At 47.6% G+C, this 19,941-nt stretch overlaps 1 protein-coding gene and 2 long non-coding RNA genes across 9 annotated transcripts in view; 2 read left to right on the top strand and 1 right to left on the bottom strand.

The window, feature by feature from the left end:
• Nucleotides 1-9,407, top strand: LOC140708813 (uncharacterized). Its single transcript, XR_012089015.1, has 3 exons — nt 1-1,149; nt 6,161-6,284; nt 7,716-9,407. It is a non-coding gene; the product is annotated as an uncharacterized lncRNA (long non-coding RNA).
• LOC140708814 (uncharacterized) lies at nt 1,739-12,933 on the bottom strand. The gene is made up of 2 exons (XR_012089016.1): nt 12,748-12,933; nt 1,739-2,437 (listed from the first exon to the last, which is right to left on the bottom strand). It is a non-coding gene; the product is annotated as an uncharacterized lncRNA (long non-coding RNA).
• Nucleotides 12,597-19,941, top strand: part of NQO2 (N-ribosyldihydronicotinamide:quinone dehydrogenase 2) — a 19,865-nt gene continuing 12,520 nt past the window's right edge. Inside the window, exons 1-2 of one of the 7 annotated variants that reach the window (XM_073005617.1) lie at nt 12,597-12,619; nt 15,672-15,789. The gene's annotated coding sequence lies outside the window, so the exon portion shown is untranslated. Of the gene's footprint in view, nt 12,620-13,179; nt 13,411-15,671; nt 15,790-19,941 lie in introns of those variants that run through there. The other 6 variants (XR_012089014.1, XM_073005619.1, XM_073005616.1 and 3 more) reach the window with 6 other exon arrangements.

Consider the following 19,941-nt stretch of genomic DNA (forward strand, 5'->3'; position numbering starts at 1 on the left):
ACAGATGGCAGAGCTATTTAAAAAGGAGGATAGATGACCGGGCACACTGGCTCATGCCTATAATCCCAGCATTTTGGGAGGAAGAGGTGGACATGTCACGAGGTCAGGAGTTCAGGACCAGCCTGGCCAACACGATAAAACTCCATCTCTGCTAAAAATACAAAAATTAGCTGGGCGTGGTGGCACGCATCTGTAATCCAGTTACTCAGGAGGCTGAGACAGGAGAATCACTTGAACCCAGGAGGTGGAGGTTGCAGTGAGCTGAGACGGTGCCATCGCACTCTAGCCTGGGCAACAGAGAAAGACTCCAACTGAAAAAAAAGGAGGATAGACAGGGTTTGGGGATTGGTGGATGGGTAGATAAGGAAGGAGGAGTCTAGCATGACTCTCAGACTGCTGACTTGGACCAGCAGAGGAATGGCTGTGACAATAAATAAGATTGAGAAAACAGGAAGGTGAGCAAATTTAGAGGAGAAAATGCATTTCCTTTTTGGCATGGTGTGGAAGGCTCGGGAGAGAGGTCTAGGCGCCAGATGTTAACGTGAGGTGAAATGGATATAGCTGAAGTCATGGGTGTGGTGAGGTTTTGCAGGGAGAGCAGGGACCCCCAGGAAGGCCAGTGCATAAGGGAGAATAGCGAAAAAAAAAAACCAGAAAGAGACAAGGAGAGGCCAGAGAGGTGTGCAAAGAACCAGGGAAGAGAGTCATTCACAACAAACAAAAGAGGGGAGAGTTTTCGAGAAGGAGCTGAGCAGTTTGGGGCTCCAGGTGGGGCAGGAGTGGGTGGCCACGGTTGAGCCGCAGTGGCCTTCCAATTGGGCTGGATAGGATCTGATGGTCAGATTGGTCAGTCCTCTCCGGGACACTGAAGGCTGCAGAGGCAGTGACTGGATGCTGGTGGAGGGACGGACCGCGGGGAAGCTGAGGCAGATGCTAAAATCCTCCCAGCATGCGCCTGAAGGGACCAAGGCGGAGGCTGCTGTTGCCTGGTGGCCTGGGAAGGGCCAAGAGCCAGAGAGCTCCACCTGCGCCTCCCCAGCCCGGAGAGGGAGGAGAGAACGTGCGACCTCAGCACAGAGCACTGTAGGGGAGGCGGGGCTCGGAGATGGCGCCGCGCTCCGCTCCCGGATGAACAGAGAAAGCGACAGGGTGAGTCGCAGGGCGCGGTGTGGGATGAGTCACCGAGAGGGAGGCACGGACTCCGGGAAGAAGGGGGAGCCGAGCGGGGAGAGACTTGCCTCGGGGATGTGAGCTGAGCTACACCCAGACAAAAGCGGTTTGGGGATTCTGAAAGCAACAGGCACCGCCCGTCCTGCCAAGCGGCTCCTTCCTGCGCGGAGTGGGAGACGCCAGGCCAACCCCAACCCCCGGCCCGCCCGGGCTGACGGGGGCTGCGGGAGCTGCGGGGGGCTCCGCCGGGGAGGACCGTTCCAGGGTCCCTCGGTCGCCGCCCACTTCCGGGGGCGTGCCTTCCTCCCAGCTGCGCCCGGAGCACCTGCTGCCTGGCAGGAGCCCGCCCCTCAGCGCCCGTCCCGCTGCAGCGCAGCGCGCCTGGGTGCCCTGGGACTGGCCAGCAGCTCGCGGTCGGCGCCGCACTGCCCCCTGGTGGCGGAGCGCTCCCTCCACCTGGCTCGCCACGCCTGCGGGGAGGCGACTGGGGCCTGCGCACTCTCAGGATGGGGCCTGGGGGAAACCGGGCTGGGGCCAGAAGGCTCGCAGGACTTCTTGCCACAGAATGTTTCGATGCTGTTTTTAATTCTGCAAAGGTAAGCCTTTCCACTTGAAGTCCAAGCTCAGTCCAGAGGACTGTTCTACAATGCATACACTTTAGTTTTAAAATGTTGCAAATGTAACGTGTCCTTGTAACAAACTCAAGCAATCCAGAATTATAGAAAGTAAAGAATGAAACAGACTTCTGCGTTGTCCCCCAGACGTCTTTGCATATATTAAGATATGTATATATGGAAATGTTACTGGGAGTCCCGGCTGTCCCAAAAGGGGGTCTTTCCTGTTGTGTGGTGAGGCCAATACACGAAACCGAAAGTGAGTATCAAGCAGTGCAGGCTTGATTCAATGGCTGGGAGCTAGACGATCTGAAATCAGCTTAGCTTGTGAGAGCTGGGAAGTTAAAGGCGTAAGGTGTCTTCAATGAAGGGGCTGGGCATTAAGAGCAAGGGTGGGAATATTCATGCTTTTCTTGGGAAAGGACGGAGATTTTCCTGGAATCAAGGAACCCCTTTTTTTCTGTCCCTTCTTGGTCTCTTCCAGCCGTTGTCATGGCGACTGTCAACTGTCATGGCGCTGGTGGGAGTGTCACTTAGCGTGAAAACAGGGTGATAATGAAGCCAGAGGTTCTTCAGAGGTGCCATCTTGGTTTTCGCCAGCTTCAGCTGGTTTCGTCCTAAGAAGAGACTTCAGAACCCAGGCATTCTTTTTCCTGAAAATAAGCAGAGTTAAAGCTGAGTAGAGATTTAGCTCTGTCACATTTCCTATTGCATGGGGCAACAAAAGCAGGGTCGGTCCAGCGAAATCAGCAGGCACTACGATGGGTAACAGACCCAGCTATATTTATGCAGCATTTTTACAAAAATGAAACCATGCTACCTGTAAAGGAAGATATGCTAACAAACAACAAAACTAGCAGGAACCAAGATTCCTGCTGACACTACCCTTAAATAGTTTTAATTTTCCCTGACAACGAATGAGGTTAACAGAGCATAATCATCTACCGTGACCCTTTCAAAAAGACAAGCTGTATATATTTGCACTAAGGGAAGAAATCGTGTAATGTCAGCAAATTTCCCCCACTTAAAGCTTGTTTATTTAAAAAGCTTCACCCACATACGCATGCATGTGTCTTCAAGGTGACCACAATTTATTTCGCAGTCATTCTTTGCACTAGGTCCCAGTTTTTCTCACTAGCCTGCCAGCTCCATGACTCAAGGAGACCAGGGGATGAGAGTTTGTTTTTGCTGAGAAGTGAGTCCTTTATGCCCCAAATAATGACTGACACAGAGAAGGTGCTCAGTAAACGCCGTTTTTGTTTTGTTTTGTTTTGTTTTGTTTGAGACAGAGTCTCGCTCTGCCGCCCAGGCTGGAGTGCAGTGGCCGGATCTCAGCTCACTGCAAGCTCCGCCTCCTGGGTTTACGCCATTCTCCTGCCTCAGCCTCCTGAGTAGCTGGGACTACAGGCACCCGCCACCTCGCCTGGCTAGATTTTTGTATTTTTTTAGTAGAGACGGGGTTTCACCGTGTTAGCCAGGATGGTCTCGATCTCCTGACCTCGTGATCCACCCGTCTGGGCCTCCCAAAGTGCTGGGATTACAGGCTTGAGCCACCGCGCCCGGCCAGGAAACACTTTTTAAGGGAATGCCTGCCTGACTGAATCTTAATGATCTGAGGCTTCCAGGTTAATCTTTTTCCCTTTACTGTTTGTTTAAAATAGATTATGTTTAAGAACTTCTAACTGGTCAGCCTCCAAGGTAGTATTGTGCCAGGCTCGCTTTATTCTGATTTGGTTTCCATGATCCCAGTTCACTTGTCACTCGCTTCTCTTTTTGAATTCACAGTGATACACAACTTTTAATTTGTTAGAACGCAAACATAAGGAATTTTTTTCCCATTGTAATGTGAGGTATGACAGAGGCAAAATGTTTCTTAAAGACATAAAATAATTAAAATAATTACATAAATTGTAATAAAATAGTTATTACGATGTTCTATATTTGGTATTAAGGCATAGAACCATTGTTTAATCCTAAACTAGGCTGGGCGTGGTGGCTCACTCCTGTAATCCCAGCACTTTGGGAGGCTGAGGCTGGTGGATCACTTGAGGCCAGGAGTTGGAGACCAGCCTGGCCAACATGATGAAACCCTGTCTCTACTAAAAATACAATAAAAAATTTAGCCGGGTATGGTGGTGCTCACCTGTAGTCCCACCTACTCAGGAAGCTGAGGCACCAGAATTGCTTGAGCCCGGGATGCGGAGGTTGCAGTGAGCTGAGATACAGCGCTCCTGCACTCCAGCCTGGGCAACAGAATGAGACCCTGTCTCAAAATAAATTAAACAAATAAATAAAATCCTAAACTGTAAGACCAATATTTGTTTCAGAAAAGAGATTTTATTGTACTAATTTATACACTGTTCGTGTCAGATCCAATCTTTCTTTTTATTAGATGAAACTGGAAAAGCAACTTAGAATAATTCAATCAGTCTAAAAGAATAACAGCTGATGAGATGCAGTCAATAAGCAGTTTTGTATTTGTATTTTTATAAGAAATTAGAAAAACATGATTTTGGGGGAGATCTTCTCATAGTTAACAGCATATGTAAGTTAGAAATATACTCTGCTAGCTCACAAGGTATTTTAAAGTAGGGATTTTAGTGTCACTAAACTTTTATTTATAATAGTTATTATTATTATTAATTATTATTATTATTTTTTTTATTTATTTTTTTTTTTTGAGACGGAGTCTCGCTCTGTCACCCAGGCTGGAGTGCAGGGGCGCAATCTCGGCTCACTGCAAGCTCCGCCTCCTGGGTTCACGCCATTCTCCTGCCTCAGCCTCCTGAGCAGCTGGGACTATAGGCACCCGCCATCACGCCCGGCTACTGTTTTATATTTTTAGTAGAGATGGGGTTTCACCGCCAGGATGGTCTTGATCTCCTGACCTTGTGATCTGCATGCCTCGGCCTCCCAAAGTGCTGGGATTACAGGCATGAACCACTGCGCCCAGCCCTATAATAGCTATTTTTAATACAATTTTTTTTTACTTTGGAATAACTTTAGATTCACAGAAAAGTTAGATAATATAGGTAGTTACCATATACCCCTAATGCAGTTTCCCCAGTGGTAACATATTACCATGGTAGTGTTGTGAATTCTTATGTCAGGTTGCCTCCCCATCCATTTTGAATATACATTGGACTTTCCCATACCAAAATCAAGGCTCAGTCACCCTGGACAAAGTTGCTGGTTCTCCACCTTCTCCCAGTTCTTTTACGTGGTAGATCCAGATATCTACCTCATACAACTACTTCCTGTTGACCACTTCCCTATGGCACAGCTACATACAACCTACTGGCCACACTGACCCTCACACCCCACGTAGAATGTGCAGATACACCGGAGGGCCCACCACTGAGTCACTGTGCAGCCTCCTGGAACTCATGCCTGCTTGCTGTAAACCACCAAATAAAACTCCCCATGGGAAACCTGTTGGGATAACACCCTGGACCCAATAAAGGTGTTGGCCCATGGGTTGCTCTCTTGGTCTCTCTGCCTACACTCCCTAGTTTCTGTGAATGTGGCCTCCAAGTATGCCATGTACCCCAGGACCTGTGAGTAATAAACTGTTTCTATCCTGTGTGTCTCCTAATCATTGTGGGGGTGCTCCGCATCTTAAAGATCTTAAAGTAAAATAGATACATTTGTGGAAACTAAAATCCCAACACTGGTACATTACTATTAACTCCAGGCTTCATTTGGGTTTCACAGTTTTTTCGTTAATATCAGCCTAAGTATTTTAAAAATAGTCAGCAGAAAAGAGGGATTTAATTTTACCGTAGTAATTTATGAACAAACAGATAATATTCTTGAGAAACTTCTTGTTTATCAATAACACTTTTAATTATATGTTATATCAATATGCCTGAGAAATCAGGCCTTGGTAAAAATTTTTCTTTACTAAGTAATGCATGCAAAATATAATAACTGACAATGACAATACAGTGTCCAGGTAACTCAAGAATTATAAGTCATTCAATTGAATAACATAGTGTTTTTGAAATGTAAAAAGATAAATATAAATAAAAGTCATATTAAGACAAAATTTATTTGTGATAAAAGTAAAATTTGTTATTCTCTCTAGCTATATAGATAAGACAGGATCTCTATAGTGCATTGTTTCAAGACTTACTAAGAAAACCAGTAGATCTTTTTTTTTTTATTTTTGTAATGCCACTTTGGCTTCAAAGCACTTGCTCTGGCCACTTTAAGAGTTTTCTAGACCTAAGTATTGGCTGTTAATGACATATTTCTAAATTATATACATCAATAATATGACAATAGCTTCAGGTCAGGAACTACTGTGATTTAGATGTTTGTTCCTTCCAAACCTCATGTTGAAATTTGTTTCATCTTTTTTCTTGTTTTCATAGAGACAGGGCCTTGCTCTGTTACCCAGGCTGGAGTGCTGTGGTGTGATCATGACTCACTGTAGCCTTGAACTCCTGGGCTCAAGCAATCCTCCCACCTAAGCCTCCGGAGTAGCTGGGACTACAGGTGAGCACCACCAAACCTGACCTCAAGTTGAAATTTGATCACCAATGTTGGAGTGGGGATTAATGGGAGGTGAGTAGGTTGCAGGGCCAGATCCTTGTGAATAAATGAATGCCCTCCCTCAGGGGTGAGTGAGTTCTTCCAGAGCTGGTTGTTAGAAACAATCCTGGACTTCCCTCCTTTCTCTCTTGCTTACTGTCTTGCCATGTAATCTCTGCACACTCCAGTTCTCCTTCGCCTTTCACCATGAGTAGGGCATCTGCATCTGAGGCCCTCACCAGACGCAGATGCCCAACCTTGAACGTTCCAACCATTCAGAGCCATTAGCCAAATAAACCTTTTTTCTTTATAAATTACTTAGGCTCAGGTATTCCTTTACAGCAACACAAAACAGACTAAGACAGGTACCTACCCTCCTTAGAAGAAGGCCATGTGTTATAAGGGTATTGAGTCTAAGATTTTAGTATCTACACTCCTTCTTACATTTTCCATTCTCTCCATTTTCTTTCTTTTCTTTTTTTTTTTTTTTTTTTTTGAGACAGAGTCTCACTCTGTGGCCCAGGCTGGAGTGCAATCTCAGCTCACTGCAAGCTCCGCCTCCCGGGTTCATGCCATTCTCCTGCCTCAGCCTCCCAGTAGCTGGGACTACAGGTGCCCGACACAACGCCTGACTAATTTTTTTTGTATTTTTAGTAGAGACGGGGTTTCACTGTGTTAGCCAGGATGGTCTCAATCTCCTGACCACGTGATTCGCCCGCCTTGGCCTCCCAAAGTGCTGGCATTACAGGCGTGAGCCACCACGCCTGGCCATTCTCTCCGTATTCCCAAGTCCTATGATACAGTTGAAAATCCTACACACTAGTAAAGCCATAGGAACTTACAAGTGTCAAGTACATATGAAAATCAGACAATGTGCAAAGAAAAACAGGCTCTGTGTTGCATGAGAACGAGAAACTAATGTTCAGTTTAGGCATATGAATTGTTCAGAAACATGGTCAGATCAAAGTTATGTCAGTCTTACTAGTAATCTGACTGATAAACAATACTTGTAGGATGGTACTGATATGGACTATGTCACCTGAAGATTGTTTACTTGATAACTTTTTTTAAAGTTCTGCAAGGTGGTTTAACATCCAAAAATATGTAGTCAATCCTGGGTATTCATGGAGGACTGGGACCAGGACCCCTCACATACATCAAAATCCACAGATGCTCAAATCCCTGATAGAAAATGGCATAGTATTGATGCATAACCTTTGCACATCCTCCCATATACTGTAAATAATCTCTAGATTCTATTGTAATCTCATACATCTAATACAATGTAAATGCTATATAAATAGTTGGTACACTATTTTTTAAATTGTATTTTTCTATTGTTGTTTTGCTTTTTTTTTTCAAATATATTCCATTGGAGGTTGGTTGAATCAACAGAAATCAGCAGATATGGAACACACAAATACAGGAGGACAACTATATCTAAATCTAGATTAATGTAAGTGCTGAGAAAATATTTTTTCTCCATTTAGGTAGGTCTTACCAGAGGGGAAACTAGACTCACTCAAAGATTGCTTTGATCAATCCACACACAGTTCGGTGACAGACAGGGTGTCAGTATCTGTTATATGTGTCACCACCCCAAGATAGAGGTGTCAACAGATTATGTAACCTTTCTGAGGACTCACAATATAATAATTGATAATAATGTTGATCACATATAGATAGACTTGCTTGAGACAGGATTGCCACAGACCTTCAATTTGTAAAAAAATGCAACATCTGTGGAAGTACTATAAAGAGAAGCAGAATAAGGCAGATATGCCTGTATAAGACAAAGGGAGAATCTTGAAAGCTGCAAGAGATGTACAAGGGATCCTCAATAAATACCTCTGTGGCCAATGAATTTTTGATAAGAGTGCCAAGTCCATTCATTGATAAAATAATAGTTTCTTTAATATATGCTGTGAGAGAAATGGATTTCCACATGCAAGGCTAAAGTTGGGCTCTACTTCACAGCATATGTGAAAAATAATTCACAACCTAAATATAACAGCTAAAATCATGTAGAGGAAAACATAAGAGTAAATCTTCATGATCTTGTGTTTGGCAATGGGTTCTTAGACAAGACACTAAAAGCCCAGGAAGAAACAACAAAAAATAGGTAAATTGGAGTACATAAAAAATGTGAAACTTTTATATCAAAGGACATTTTCAAGAAAGTGAAAGACAACCTACAGAATGGGAGAAAATATTTGCAAATCCTATATCTGATAACATCCAGAATATATAAAGACCACCTACAACTCAGCCGGGTGCGGTGGGAGGCCGAGGTGGGTGGATCACCTAAGGCCGGGAGTTTGAGACCAGCCTGACCAACATGGAGAAACCCTGTCCCTAAAAAATATAAAAATACAAACTTAACCAGGTGTGGTGGCACATTCCTGTAATCCCAGCTACTCGGGACGCTGAGGCACAAGAATCACTTGAAACCTGGGAGGCGGAGGTTGCAGTGAGCCGAGATCACACTGCTGCACTCCAGCCTGGGCAACAAGAGTGAAACTCTGTCTCAAAAAACAAACGAAAAACCTACACCTCAACAACAAATAGACAAACAACCCAATTAAATGGTCAGCAAAGGACTTGAATAGACATTTCTCTAAGAAAGGTATACAAATGGCCAGTAAGCACCTGAAAAGATGCTCAAAGTCATTAGTCCTTAGGGAAATGCAAATCAAAACCACAATGAGATACAATTTCACACTAGCTAGGATGGCTGTAATTTAGAGGGAATAAAAGAAACATAACAAATATGCATGAGAATGTAGAGAAGTTGGAACCTGCATACATTGTTGGTGAAAATGTGAAATGATGTAGACACTGTGGAAAAGAGTTTGGCTGTTTCTCAGAAAGCTAAACATAGAATGACCATAGAATTGTTGTAATACCAACAATTCCACTCCAAGGTGTATAACCAAAATTACTGAACACAGGGACTGAAACAGATACTCGTACACCGATAATCATTGCAATATTATTCACAATAGTCAAACAACAGATGAGTGGATAAATGGATAAACAATGCCTGGTATATACGCCTGCCTTCCTTCCTCCCTCCCTCCCTCCCTCCCTCCCTCCCTCCCTCCCTTCTTTCTTTCTTTCTTTCTTTCTTTCTTTCTTTCTTTCTTTCTTTCTTTCTTTCTTTCTTTCTTTCTTTCTTTCTTTCTTTCTTTCTTTCCTTCTTTCCTTCTTTCTTTCCTTCTTTCTTTCTTTCTTTCTTCTCTTTTCTTTCTTTCTCTCTCTCCTTCCTTCCTTCCTTCCTTCATTGCTCCTTCCTTCCTCCCTCCCTCCCTCCCTCCCTCCCTCCCTCCCTCTCTCTCTCTCTCTCTTTCTTTCTTTCTTTCTTTCTTTTTCTTTCTTTCCTTCCTTCCTTCCTTCCTTCCTTCTTTCTTTCCTTCCTTCCTTTCCCTTTCCTTTTTTTTTTTTTTTTTTTTTTTTTTTTGAGACAGAGTCTAGCTCTTGTTGCCCAGGCTTGAGTGCAATGACACGATCTCAGCTCACTGCAACCTCTGCCTCCCGAGTTCAAGTGATTCTCCTGCCTCAGCCCCCCGAGTAGCTGGGATTACAGGTGCCCACCACCATGCCCGGCTAATTTTTGTGTTTTTAGTAGAGACTGGGTTTCCCCATGTTGGCCACGTGGTATACACATTTTTCTATTATTCAGCCATAAAAAGGAATGAACTTCCGATACATGCTACAACATGGATGAAACTCAGCAACAAGGTTTTTGAGGGAAATAAGCGGAGTGAAAAGGCCACATCTTGTAGGATTCCACTTAAAAGAAATACATGCAATAGACAAATTCATGGAGACAGAAAGTAGATTAGAGGCTACCAGGAGTGGAAGGAGGAAAGAATGGGGATTTATTATCCAATGAGTGCAGTGTTTCTATTTGTTTTTGTTTTTGTTTTTTTGTGAGACAGAGGCTCGCTCTGTCGCCCAGGCTGGAGTGCAGTGGCACCATCTCCGCTCACTGCAAGCTCCGCCTCTCGGGTTCACGCCATTCTCCTGCCTCAGCCTCCCGAGTGGCTGGGATTACAGGCGCCCACCACCACGCCCAGCTAATTTTTTTTGTATTTTTAGTAGAGACGGGGTTTCACCGTGTTAGCCAGGATGGACTCGATCTCCTGACCTCGTGATCCACCCGTCTCGGCCTCCCAAAGCGCTGGGATTACAGGTTGAGCCACCGCGCCCAGCCTGTATTTTTTTTTAGTAGAGACGGGGTTTCACCGCGTTAGCCAGGATGGTCTCGATCTCCTGACCTCGCAATCCGCCCGCCTCGGCCTCCCAAAGTGCTGGGATTACAGGCGGGAGCCACCGCGCCCGGCCTGTTTTTGTTTTTGTTTGAGACAGGGTCTCTGCGGTTCAGGCTGGAGTGCAGTGGCACGATCTCAGCTCACTGCAGCCTCCACCTTCTGGGTTCAAGCAATTGTCCTGCCTCAGCCTCCTGAGTAGCTGGGATTACAGGTGTACACCACCTGGCAAATTTTTTTATTTTTAGTAGAGACAGGGTTTCACCATGTTAGTGGAGACGGGGTTTCACCATGTTGGCCAGGCTGGTCTCAAACTTTTGACCTCAGGTGATCCACCCACCTCTGCCTCCGAAAGTGCTGGCATTACAAGCATGAGCCATGGCGCCCGACCCGAGTGTTTCTATTTGGGATGATGACAACGTTTTGGAAATAAATAGTTGTAATGGTTGCACAGCACTCTGAAGGTACTTAATGCCACTGAATTGTACACTTAAAATGGTGAAAATAGTAAATTCCATGTTATACAGATTTTGCTACCCACAGTTTTCCAAAGGGATGGGGATGCTGGTAGCAGAAGGAAAAGAAATTACATTAAATAAAACCAAAAGCAATGATCTCTTCAGGAGGGGGCTCAGCTAGTTTAGCCTTACTTTAGCACCATTATGGTCCATTTTATCCAGAATTAGAAACATGGGGCGTTGGGGAGAAGAGATGTGTACCTGCCTCAGCTGCCTCCCTGCCCAGAATGCCGACTCTGACTCTTGTATTCCACTAAGGCTGGGGATTAAATGAAAAGTGAGAATCTGGAAACCCCCAGATATGATGTTTGTCGTTGGAGCTGACTACCTCGTTTTAGCAGCATGACCTCCTCCTCAAACTCAGGATGCAATTATGGTCACATCTCATTTGTTTGCAGTAGTTGCTCAGCTCCAATACCAGATTAGCAGGAAGTCCCGTTATTTTCCTTTTGAGGATGGGCTCCTCCTGAACCGTCCTGGAATCTACCACCGTTCAACTTACACGATTCAAAAGACCCAGGGGACTAGGCCAGTCCGGCTTCCAACCCCAAGCAGGGAGCAACTTGCTCAGTCCACGTTGTGATAGCTCCTCGCTGCCACAAGGTGGTGACGTTGCATCACAGACGCGCATGATGGGCGCGCAGGCGCCAATGCTCCCAGGACGTGCTGTGCCATTCCTAAATGAAAGCTGCTCTCACGAGACAAGGCAGCCGGTTCCCCGCTGGGGAGCTTAGAGGCAAGAGGGCATCTCAGAGAGAGGGCACATTCTCACCTCTGAAGACATCATAGACCAATCAATGCCAGCATTGCACCTTAGGATGGGCAGGGCCACTGTGAGTTAAAGCAAAATGAACGAATGAATGAACCAGTAAGTGTATGAGAGGGAAGCAATCAACAGTTGCATTTGTTTTCGTTAGGAACATTCTAAACACAGGGGAAACCTTCCTTCCTTCTGCTCTGTTGTTGGAGTGGGACATCAATGCTTCTGGTCTCTATTTCTAGGACACCAGAAATCAAGGTATAGAGTTTGGAGAAGGGACTTGGAGAGGTCACAGTGGCAGGTGGCTGCCAAATGGGGTGGCAGAATCCAGCAAGCGCTGGAGAAAGACAATCGGCCCAAACTGTTCACCAGCACCGCCCCCAACCCCCCACTGGCTCTGGTTCCAAGACTTCCCATTTTCTAGGCATTTCTTTGGCCTTAAATCATTTTCCTTTAATTGAACTTTTTCTGTGGAGCCATGCACCCTTTATCCGGTTTCTCCCGATGGTGACATCTCACAAAGGACGGTCCAGTATCCCAACGGCATGTTGCGTTCCGCGGGACAGAGATTTCCTTCACAGGCAACCCCTGGGTTGCGTTTTTATAGCCACACGCACCCGCCTCCCCAACTCCTGGGCACCGCTAATAAGTCCTGCATTTCTCTCCTCTGTTTTTTGGAGAAATGAACCATCCGTCCGTGACCTTTGGGGGAGCATCTTGCATAATACCAGTACACCAGCGGCGCCGTCGGTGAGTGACCTTTGGGACTGGTTTCTCTCACCAGCCTAACTCCCTGGGAGATCCGAGCAAGCTGATGAGTGTATCAGTGGCTCGTTCTTTCTTTTGCACCACGGACCCTCATTCTGTAACCGGGATACCTGCCAGGGATGCGGAGCGGGAGGCGCAGGGCAGGGGCGTCCCTCTTCTCGGCACAGCGTCCCCGCGCTGGATTTCTATCAATCCAGTTTCCACCTCCCTGGAAGCCAGCAGGGTCCTCCCCAGTCCCGGATCGCGGGGCAAGGCCCCGCGCGGACCTCAGGGGCGGCGAGTGGACAGAGCTTAGGGGCCGGGGCGAGGTGTGGATGGGGCGGGACGCCGGCGTGGAGGCGGGGCCTGGGCGTGGACTGGCGTGGAGCAAGGCGCCGCACCGCCGGGGCGGGGTATGGGCGGGGCTCTGGGGCGGGGTGTGGGCGGTGCTATGGGGGCGGGGTGTGGGCGGGGCGCCGGGGCGGGGTTGTGGGGGCGGGGTGTGGGCGGGGCGCCGGGGCGGGGTTGTGGGGCGGGGTGTGGGCGGGGCCTCAGTGTAGCAGGCGTGCTGCGGAAAGACGCCTGCAGTCTCGCGTCTCGGGGCGGGTTCTGGGCTGCTTGGGTTGGCGCCTGTCCCTGGTCCCCGAGGGCGCAGTCGCAGCGCTCCCGCCCGCCAGGCGTCTGCGAGTGCCCGGCCCTGTGCGGCCGGAACCTGGGGCAACTCCGAGAGCGGTCCTTGGGGAGACGCGGGTCCCAGCCCTGAGGCTCCTACTGGGGCGTGCGCTGGTCGGAGGGTGAGTGATCCCCGGTCGGGGACTGGGGGACTTGGGAGGGACAGTTTCCGGACTGGAGGGCCAGAACGCTCCCTGGGATTTCACCTGGCCGGACATACGGCCCTGTGGGTCATCGCGCCCAGGCCAGGAACCATTCTGAACATAGGATCGTACTTGGCTCTAACTGAACGCGCCCGCACGCAGGGCCCCGGTGTCGAATCGTCTGGTTGAATCTGCCGTCAACCCTGTGGAGCAGGTGCTGGTATCATAGTCACATTACAAGTAGGAATCAGCGGGCCCGAGGTCAGTCTGTAAAGGGGGTACCGGGGTTTAGGCCCGTGCGTTGCCCAGCGCTGCCCTGAAGGTGCGGCTGAATCACTGGTTTGCGCTGCCTTTGTCAAGGATATTGTGGCAGTCTGGAAAAAAAAATCAGCTTCTCTAACCTATAATCTCTCTGAAAAAAAAAAAATAAACTTTTTTTTTTTTTTTTTGAGATGGAGTCTCGCTCTGTCGCCCAGGCTGGAGTGCAGTGGCACGATTTCGGTTCATTACAACCTCCGCCTCCCGGGTTCAAGCATTTCTTCCGTCTCAGCCTCCTGAGTAGCTGGGATTACAGGCACGCGCTACCACGCCTGGCTTATTTTTTGTATTTTTAGCAGAGTCGGGTTTCATGTTGGTCAGGCTGGTCTCAAACTCCTGACCTCGTGATTTGCCCGCCTCGGCCTCCCAAAGTGCTGGGATTACAGGTGTGAGCCACTGCGCCCGGCCCTGTTTTTCTTTCTTTTTTTTTTTTTTTCTGAGAAGGTTCTCAATCTGTTGCCCAGGCTGGAGTGCAGTGGGGCAATCTCCACTCACTGCAACCTCTGCTTTCCGGGTTCAAGTGATTCTCCCACCTCGGCCTCCCGAGTAGCTGGGATTACAGGAGCCCGTCACCATGCCCAGCTAATTTTTGTATTTTTAGTAGAGGCAGGGGTTTCCCCATGTTGGCCAGGCGGGTCTTGAACTCATTTTTCTTTCTTTTTCTTTTTCTTTTTTTTTTTTTTTTATGAGACGGAGTTTCGCTCTTGTTGCCCAAGCTGGAGTGCAATGGCGCAATCTCAGCTCACTGCAACCTCCGCTTCCCAGGTTCAAGCTATTCTCCTACGTCACCCTCCCGAGTAGCTGGGATTACAGGTGCTCGCCACCACGCTCGGTTAATTTTTTGTATTTTTAGTAGAAATGGGGTTTCACCATGTTCGCCAGGCAGGTCTCAAACTCCTGACCTCAGGTGATCCGCCTGCCTCCACCTCCCAAAGTGCTGGGATTACAGGCATGAACCATTATGCCCGGCCAAAAATCAGCTTCTTTAACCTTTAATCTGTGAAAAAATAAGTCAGTTTAACCTTTAATCTCCAAAGATCTCAGCCAAAGAAATACATGAAAAGGAATATGTATTAGATAATAAACACTTCTAGCTGTGCTGTTTATAGGGCTGGGAAAAAAATGGAAATAACCTAAGGTCCCAGAAATAGGAAGATGGGCACACAAGGGTATGCAGGCAATGGTTTCGCTGCAGCATGAATACACACTGAATACACTGTGAAGTGTTGTCTGTTAGAATGCCCAACAGGGGGCTTGTCCACATGGAAAGAGGCCCAGGAAATAAAGTGAAAACATTACAAAATAACTTCTGCATGCTGATTAAAATCAAATAACGTACACATCAAAAATATCAGAGCCCATTTGACCTGGTATGTACAGTTTAATAAGCACATGGCTCTTTTCTCCTGTAGGCCTGGGTAGGTGCATAGTTTATAACAAGGGAGAGAACTGTCACTGCTGTGGATGGGGTGCCAAGGGAAGTGCCTGGGGTGAAGTGAACAGTGACGCACTGCAAGTCAAGAGCCTGGGTTGGAGTCTTTCTCTACTAATTCAAATAGTATAGAAAATAGAGCTGAGTCACTCAAATAGAGCTGAGTCACTCAGCTCTTGGACCTCAGATTCTTATTCTTAACCACTAGGGGGATGGAGACAGAAGTCACAGATTCACATGCCACCAGGCATATAATGTAAACATGTAAACTGGGCCAAGGAATACAATAGGGTGTGGTGAGCTGGGGACACTGAAGAATGGATGCACTGTCTAGAAGAGTGAAAATGAAGCATTTCATACAAATAACATGTCTTCAGGCAATCACTTTGGGAATCAGGATAAGGTGTTCCCCCAGGCTGCAGAAACACCGGCAACATTTACAAAGGTAAATCATTTCTCATCACTCCTTTTTTTTTCTTTTTTGAGACAGAGTCTTGCTCTGTTGCCCAGGCTGGAGTGCAATGGCAGAATCTTGGTTCACTGCAACCTCCACCTCCCAGATTCAAGCAATTCTCCTGGCTCAGCCTCCCAAGTAGCTGGGACTACAGGTACGTGCCACCATACCTGGCTAATTTTTGTATTTTTTAGTAGAGATGGGGTTTTGCCACATTGACCAGGCTGGTTTCAAACTCCTGACCTCAGGTGATCGCCCCATGTTGGCCCCTCAAAATGCTGGGATTACAGGTGTGAGCCACCGCAACTGGCCATCATTCCATATTACTCTCTAGCTTAAGAGGCTCCAAGGGCTTTCTGTCAGGCTTAGAATAAAATCTCACCCTACCCTAGGAGGGGTCAGACCCCTCCCACCTCCCTCCACCTCCCTGACTGCATCTACCACCACCCAACTCTTTTTTTTTTTTTTTTAACCATAGTTCAGCCAAACAGGCTTTCTTTTTTTTTCTTTTACTTTCTCTTTTTTCTTGAAACAGAGTCTCACTCTGTCACCCAGGCTGGAGTGCAGCAATCCTCTAACCTCAGCCCCCTGAGCAGCTGGGACTACAGGCATGTGCCACCACACCTGGCTAATTTTTTAAAATCTTTAGTAGAGATGGGATCTCACTATGTTGCCCAGGCTGGTCTCAAATGCCTAGGCTCAAGTGATCCCCTGCCTCAGCCTCCCAAAGTGCTGGGATTACAGGCATAGGCCACTGAGCCTAGCTCAGACTTTTTTGCTGTTTCCTGAACCTGAAACCAGCACCCATCTCAGGCCCTAACTTACTATCCCATCTACCTGGACTTTTGTTTATAGATCTTTGCGTGGCTGGTTCCAGGTCACTGGTCCCTGCTCTGAGACACCTTCCTGGACCACTTATCTAAAATAGCAAACATTCCCCTGCTGTTTGGTCCATTAGAGTACTTTATTTGCTTATCTCTATTAGGTACCATAGTTCTGGTAATTCTGTGGCACTTTCTTTGCTGGCTTGTTTATTGTTTCTTGCCCACCCCTGCCCTCTGCCCAAAAAGTACAAAGTTCCCTTCTTATCTGTCTTGTGGCCCCAGCACCTGCCCAGAGGTGAGCCCTTCTGCCAGGAGGGGTCCAACTGAACGAACGTGTGTGTGGGTTAGGAATTGTCCCACTCACTGCTAGTAACGGAGTCAACTCCAGAGGCTTTCACAGAACTCGTGAAGAGCCTGGAGCTTCTCAGAAACCATCACCCACTCTGGAACTTCCGTGACTCCGGGCTCCATACTCACCTTCCAATCTCAGTTTCGCCTCCACCTTGACCTTTCCTCCTGGGGGCCTGTCCGCAATTGTCCTTCAGATTCTTCCCCTGTTTTTAACCTGAGAGCACCTGTCTCACCTTAGACCTGCTCCCTGCTGGCCTCAGGGTCCCTCCACCGTGTGCACCAGGGGCAGCCGCCTTCTCTCCAGGTTTCGGATAGATTGAGAGCAACCTGAGAAGGTGGCCAACCCCTGAGCTGCCTGGTCAAGCCACGCCCATGGGGTCAGCAGAAAGCCCCTCCTCCTCGGCCTCACCGACCGGACTTCTGCTTCCCTGGGTTTTCCCAGGCCTCCCTATGCACTGTGACAGCCAAAGTTTGCTTTCTACAAAGTCACCTCCAGGCAGTGACTGTCTACCAGGGCACTCCTAAGCCTCCCAGCTAATGATGAGGTCATTCACTCTCCTCTCATTTTCCTTTAAGATAATCCGTTTCCTGACCTACCGTTTTGGCTCACACTGTAAGTTACACCCCTACTTCTCACTGCCAAGCGTGGGTGTCACTGCTGGCTCGGGGAGCGTGGATCCTGTAAACTTGCCGCATCAGGAGGCTTTAAGGAGTGACCTCGAGGGACTAGAAAGTAGCTTATTCTTCACAATCATTGCCCTCCCAAGAACATCCAGGGTTTCAGCCTCAGTGCTAAGACAACTACGTCTCTCCCTGACATATGCTTGCTGCTGGTAATTCTAGGGAAAGCAGAGGGCTGTGCAGGTGCGCCTGCCCCTAGGCTAGGAGAGCTGGCAAATGCCTAGAGACCCAAAGGCCTCATCCTCAGGGCGGCCAACTCTTCTGTTTTAGTGATGTTTTATTGTGATTTACAGTGCAACTGACCGGTTCAAACAATACCACCTGTATTCATAAACTTCTTTTTCCTTTCCGTCCTCACTGCCCGGCTTTAGGTTCACCCCTGTAAATGTTGCTGGTGTCAGAATAGGAACCTCCCTGCACTTTGAATGGGTGAATGTGACCTCTCCCACATTCCCCGGTGCTGTGATTGCCTTAAACACACCAAGGTGCTTGGACACAAAGCCTGTGCCCGGAGCCCTTATGCAGTTTCAGACTGACAGGCCATAGCCCTCCCTACAGACTCAGTGCCATTGTAGATGTTCCTGCGTGGAAAATACATGAACACAAATATCTGCAGTTGACAAACCACCACCATCTTGCAGCCCCAAGAGAGCCTCAGGAATCCTGGTTCCTTTGATATTTCTGCTCCCTGCCCTTGGTGCATAGCCTCCATCCCCAGGATGACCCACAGTCCAGCTGGGAAGAGAGCCAGGGACAAAGCCGGAGGGAACTAGCTCCACACCTCCCAGCCCCAACTGAGTTAGCTTCTTGAGGGTATTTCCCGGAAGCCCTGCCTGTCACTTCTGCTGACACCTCACTGGCCATCTCAACTGCAAGGCAGCCTAGGAAGTGTAGTGTTTCCCTGGATGCATGGATTCCTGGAATCAATTCAGAGTCTGTCCTTAGGGAACCAGAGTGGGGATATTGAGTCACCAAAGATGCAGGTTCCGAGCTGTCCAGTGAAGTCAAGAAAACGGGGAAGGGTTTGAACTCAACTTTGGGTATTTGGAGTGATCAGAGCTGTCTGACTCCTTAGGGGGTGGCAGTGCCCCACTCTGTTAAGTCCTATGCCTGCCCCCAACTCAGCTTCAGCCACAATGATGTAACTTCTTTTCCTTTATGTCCACAGGGCACCTGGCCTGCGGGGAGCCCACTCCTCTGCACCCACCTCACTTCTTGCAGTATTTTGCAGACCCCAGCCCTATGCCTGCACTCCTAGATAGCTGGAGGTAGAGAGCAGGCCCTGGAAGATACTCATTCAGGCCCTGCTCAAGATTCTAGTCCTGGTGTGGACAAGCACCACTTCTGTGTGTCTCTGTGCTTTTTGTTTTGCTGTGAAGACACACTGATAGGTTCACATTGTCGTTTGGACACAACACGCGGGATGCGTGTCCTCACACTAAGCCCTAGTCACACTCTCTGCATTGTTTCTTTTTTTATCCCATTTTTTCCTACTGTGGTAAAGAACATCTCACATAAAATTTACCATTTTAACCACTTTTTTTTTTTTTTTTTTTTTTTTTTTTTTGATAGAGTCTCGCTCTGTCTCAGCTTCCTGAGTAGCTGGGATCGCAGGTGCACACCAACACGCCCAGCTAATTTTTGTATTTTTGGTAGAGACAGGGTTTTGCCATGTCGGCCAGGCTGGTCTCGAACTCCTGACCTCAGGTAATCCACCTGCCTCGGCCTCCCAAAGTGCTGGGATTACAGGTGTGAGTCACGGTGCCTGACCTCATTTTAACCACTTTTAAGGGTAGAGTTTTCTGGCTGTTTTCATTCATGTCCTGATAGACACTCGGGTTGCTGCCATGTTTTAGCTGTTGGAAAATGCTGCTTTGAACATGGGTAGGCAAGTGGTTTTCAAGACCCTGTTTTCAGTGTTTTGGGTTCAGAGTAACAAATGGAATTGCTGAGTCACATGTTAATTCTAACTTTCTAATTGTAATTTTTGGAGTCACAGCACCTCCACAGCAGCTGCAGCACTCGAACTTTCCCCAGCGGTGCACAGGGTTCCAATTTCTCTGCCTCCTCACCCACACGTGCTATTTTCTGGTTTTTTGGTAGTAGTAGCCTTTCGAACAGGTGTGAGATGGGATCTCATTGTGGTTTTGATTTGCATTTCCCTAATGATTAGTGATGCTAAGCATATTTTCATGGCTTACTGGCCACTCATACATCTTCTTTGGAGAAAGGTCTATGCAAGCCCTCTGCCCATTTTTGCATTGAGTTGTTTGTTTTTGGTTGTTAAGTTTTATCTGAGCTGTTTTTTCTGGTCGGGAGAGTGGGTTTGTTGGAGGCTCCTTGTCTCTCCCAGAAGGAAGCCAGAATTTCAGAGATGGCCAGGAGGGGGCGAGGCCAAAGGTCCCCCTGGGGAGAACTCACATTTTTCCGTAGCCCCATTGTGTGCCAGC

This window comes from Chlorocebus sabaeus, chromosome 17, assembly GCF_047675955.1.
Source record: "Chlorocebus sabaeus isolate Y175 chromosome 17, mChlSab1.0.hap1, whole genome shotgun sequence".
In the NCBI taxonomy this organism is placed as follows: domain Eukaryota; kingdom Metazoa; phylum Chordata; class Mammalia; order Primates; family Cercopithecidae; genus Chlorocebus; species Chlorocebus sabaeus.